Consider the following 5,069-nt stretch of genomic DNA (forward strand, 5'->3'; position numbering starts at 1 on the left):
TTTTAGGTTTGGTATTTAACATCTTGTAGGACATGGTCATGTTCCCGTGCTTGTATTCTTCACTTTCTAGGACTGTACCTGTCGCCTGAGGATTTCCATCCTCATTTGGGTAACAGGCAGCATTAAGTACCTTGTTTAAGTCCCCCCAAGGCTACCCATTCTTGCATGAATTATTTCCGTCAGGGCAGGAGATGGGGGTAGTATCGTCAGCTGTTATTAGGGTGGACCAGGCTTCACAAGTCCCATTATAGGAAAATGGAAAGGGGAAAAGAGGCATCCCTCCCTTTTTCTGATGAGGTGGGAGGCGGCCACATATCCAGCAACTTGTGCTATTGCTGGCCTGATGAGTGTAGTGTAACATCTGTATAAAGGTATTGTTTTGCAAGGCTAGTCTTGAGGGGGTAGGTCATGATATGTGTGTTCCTGAGTGCTGTTGGGTGCTTGAGAGGTGTGTGGTGTTGGAGGAAAAACAGTGTGGAGGATCCAACCAAGACACGTCATAATGGTTATGAAGAAAAACAATATCATTAAACATATGATAGAACCACTACGCAATTTCTTAAAGTTCTTGTTTCTGCGTTTCATTCTATCTTTTTCCCACATAGTCAAGGTGTTTAAATCCATCCCCATGCTCCAACCGCTTCACCATTGGACCTGCGCCCAGTGGACTTAATTAGCTAGAGTCCGGATGGCAGACCTCAACTTTGATTTATATTCTTGTTGTGGGGTCAGTTACAAGGGCACAAAATATTGTTCTGTTACAATGTCACTAGGGTTGGCAGTGTGGCCGGCAACAGTGTCTCTTTGTCCAAAATATTTCCGGCAGTGGCTCGTGTGTAGCCAGCCCTTCCTGCCTTCGACCTTCACCGCCGTCCACGTGGTTAGGAGCGCGAGCTTTGGAGTCTTCCACCTGGGCTGAAGAGGACTGGTCATGTCGAAGTTTCTTATCATCACCCAGTCGCCGGGTCGAATGGTGTGTTCTCCAGGGGCGGTTTTGTCAGGGAAGGCTGCAGCGACCTGTGAACGACAAGATTGGAGTGCAGACATCAAGGAAGCCAGGTAATCAGTCAATATTCTGCTGTCTACATCAGTAATTCTTTTAGGCATTGGCGTACCCCACATAATTGGTGGCCTGCCAAAGACCACCTCATACGGAGATAGACCAGTTCTGGAATGTGCTACCATACGCATGTAGAAGAGGGCAACCGGTAAGGCTACCATCCAGTCCATGCCTTTGTCTGTACATATCTTGGCCAATTTTGTCTTCAAAGTCTGGTTGTGTCTCTCTACTAGACCTGCTGCTTGAGGATGTCTTACACAGTGAAATTTCCAAGTGTACCCTAACAGAAGAGACACTTGCTTCATGAGTTCAGAGGAGAAGGGCTTGCCGTTGTCTGAGAAGATGACGCGGGGCAATCCATATCTCGGGAAATATTCTCTTACTAGTTGCTTAGCAGTTGCCGTTGCAGTGTAATCTGGGACGGGATAGGCTTCTATCCATCTGGTCAGAGCACATACTACAACTAGCACATACTTGTGACCTCTACATCTCTCCATCTGGATATAGTCCATTTGGAGAACTTCAAATGGATGATCAGGGGGTTGGAATCCACCCTGCTCCACCTTTGTGCCTTTACCTGGGTTGAACTGATTACAAATCATGCACGTTTTAACTTTTTGTTTGGCTGCAGCTCTCAAATGTTTGTTGTGCCATATGTTCTGTATGCTGTCTAACATTGCTTTTTCTCCCAGATGCGCTGGTCCATGTATGGTGTTTATTATAACCTGTACCATAGCATCCGGCAGAAACCATACTGCTCTTTCAGGTGTCATCCAACCCTGATCTGTAAGGACCCCTCCTTTTTCCTTCCATTCTAGCAGTTCCTGTGGTGTGGTGTGACTTTGGAAATCCTGGATGTCAGAAAAGGGGTCTCGTATTGCGTATTGGCGGTGTAGTATATTCAATTCTGTGTTTGCTGCTAATTTGGCTGCACTGTCTGCGGAATCATTTCCTTTTGATATTTCATCGGTTCCTTTTGTGTGCGCTTTACACTTTAATACTGCAACTTTCGCTGGTAACTGACTGGCCTCTAAGAGGGCAGTGATGAGTGTAGCATGCTGTATTTTAGACCCGTGTGATGTGAGGAATCCTCTCTCTTTCCATAATGTGCCGAAGTTGTGTAGAACCCCGAAAGCGTACTGTGAATCAGTGTAGATGTTAACTGACTTTCCTTTTGCTAAGTGACATGCTCGTGTTAGTGCTATGAGTTCGGCTGTTTGTGCCGACAGTATCTCTATCTTGTATGCTTCCAAAGTGTTTGTACCATTTGTGACGGCATAGGCTGCTGCTAGTTCTCCAGTGGGGAGTCTCATGCAAGAACCATCAACAAAAAGTGTCATTTCTGCCTTAGAAAGGGGAGTATCTTGTAAATCTGGTCTGGGTTTGGTCACTAAATCAATTATGTCAATACAATCGTGAAGTTGTTCAGTAGGAGAGGTCAGTGGCAACAGTGTTGCTGGGTTTAAAATGTTGCATCGTCTAATCTCAATATGTGGCTGAAAAAGCGTCATCTCATATCCGGTGAGTCTGGCTATTGCCAGATGCTGTGTTTGCATTCTGTTTAGCAGAAGTTCTACAGCGTGTGAGACCTGGACTATCAGATGATGTCCCACTACAATAGCATCGCTTTGTCTAATAGCTTGTGCAGTAGCTGCTACTGATTTTAGACATGCAGGTAATGCTTGTGCTACTGGATCTAATGTATTTGAAAAATAACCACATGGTCTATGTCTGTCTGCTTGAAGTTGGGTCAGGACTGATAGTGCTGTACCTGAGTTTTCTGTTACAAACAAGGTAAAATCTTTGGTGTAATCAGGTGTTGCTAACACTGGGGCTTGACACATAGCCTTTTTAAGAGACTGAAAAGCTTGCGAGTGTTCATCTGTCCAGGGTAATTGTGGAGTAGCGCCAGCTTCGTATGTTGTCAGCTGCACTAATGGTTTAGAAATTAGTGCAAATTGCGGGATCCACTGTCTACAATATGAGGTGAGACCAACAAAAGCTCGAACTTGTTTCTGTGTTGTTGGTTGTGGTATTTGTTGTATGAGCTGGATGCGTTCCGGTGTAAGCTGCCTACCCTCCTTTGACAGCAAGTGCCCTAAGTATGCCACTTGCTGTAAACAAAATTGGAGCTTACCAGGGGAAACTTTATGGCCATTTGCAGCTAGGAATTCTAGTACTAGTGGTGATGCTTCAGCACATGCTGCGTCAAATCTGGCCATAATGAGGATATCATCAACATATTGTAGTATGGCTGTATCCGTGGGCATTTGAATAGTATCCAATTGTCTTTTGAGCGCTTGGCTATATACACTTGGACTTTCGGTGAAACCTTGAGGAGCTCTTGCGAATTGGAAACTTCGTCCTTGTAAGGAGAAGCCGAAAAGGTATTGACTGTCTGGGTGAATGGGTATACTGAAGAATGCGTTTTTTAAGTCAATGACAGAAAAATGCGTTGCTTCTGCATCTATGGCTGTGAGTAAAGTGGAGATGTCTGGGACCGCAGGGTGTTGTGGAATGACACATTTATTGAGCTCTCTCAAATCCACCACTAGTTTGTAGACAGGTGGTGTTCCTGGTTCCACTTTTTTATGAACTGGTAAAACAGGGGAATTGCAAATGTTCAAAGTTGTTTCTTTAATCACACCTGACTGTATTAGGTTCTGAATAATTAACATTAATGCTTGTTCAGCTTGAGGTGGAATTTTGTATTGTCTTATACGTGGTAGTTGGGCTCCCTCTTTCAGTGTAACCTTGTGAGGTGTTATTTCCATACATCTTACTGTGGTGGAATCAGTGGCCCAAAGGGTATGTGGCAAATCTTTCGAACGCTCATCTAATTCTCTACTTGTGTAGTGGCCCTTAAAATCTCGTAGAAATAATCTGACATCTTTAGGTGAGCAAACAATAACAGCTCCTAATTCTTTCAATGTTTTTATACCAAGCAAATTTTCTGGACATGATTTTGTCAATATAAGATCTGTAGTTGTCTTGAGGGGACCAACCTGCAAGGGCAGTGGTTTTGACGTGGCGTTTGTCACAGGTTGTCTGGAGAAACCCAGAGAAATATTTTTTTAACCCGAGAGACGAGCCTCTGGGACCACTTGATGGCTTATTGTTGTTTTACTGGCCCCAGTGTCTAGTAGAAACTTTCTATCCTCCCCAAGAAGTCGGACCTCTATAAATGGGCCTTTCTGATCTACTGGGATGGGGATTAGGGGCAATTTGTCATCTTTTCTCCCTGGGCAACAACATGAAAAATCTGGGTAGTATTCAGTGTAGTCGCGGTCTATAATGTTCATTTGGGCCATTTGTGTTGTCGGTGGAACTGAAGGTGTTGAACTGCCGTGGGAAACATTCTGTTTTGGCTGCTATGGACGAGGCTGTGTCTTACCAGTAGCCAAATTGTGCTTTAAGACAGGGCAGTCTTTAACGAAGTGTCCCGTCTTTTTGCAATTATTACAAGTGCTCTTCACGTTTGTCTGGCTACCTGGTGTCTGTTGGCGCTGGGGTGCAGTTTGGGCTACTAATGCTTTCATCTTGGTGTCTTTCATGCGTTTCTTATCATTTTCTTCTTCATCCCTAATGCTATTTTGGTGATATTGTAGCATTTGTAACACCTGTGGTGGTGTATGTGCTTGCCAGGTACTTTCTACTTTTAGCACTCTTTCCTTAATAGCTGGCAAGGCGTTGTCTACTAATTTGGAAACAAACAGATGCGGGTAAGCTTCCCTTGTCGGCGTAAGGCCGCTATTTACCGCAAAACATTTTTCAAGTCTGGTGTAATAATCTCCTATGTCTTCACCATGTTTCTGTTTGCAGGAGGAAATGGTATCCCAGTCCTCCTTTTTCACCGTCAGTAACTGTGGTAGCACCTTTAAAATAGTGCCAGGAAGTGCTTTTAGTCTGTCTGCTATACCTTGAACCTGCTACTCTAGTATTTTCGTCATTCTGAAGTTCGGTCCATCTAATGTGTTCACCTGCTACTTCCCAATCTTTTTCTTTTAGT

The sequence above is a fragment of the Lissotriton helveticus genome, chromosome 6, assembly GCF_964261635.1.
Source record: "Lissotriton helveticus chromosome 6, aLisHel1.1, whole genome shotgun sequence".
Classification (NCBI taxonomy): domain Eukaryota; kingdom Metazoa; phylum Chordata; class Amphibia; order Caudata; family Salamandridae; genus Lissotriton; species Lissotriton helveticus.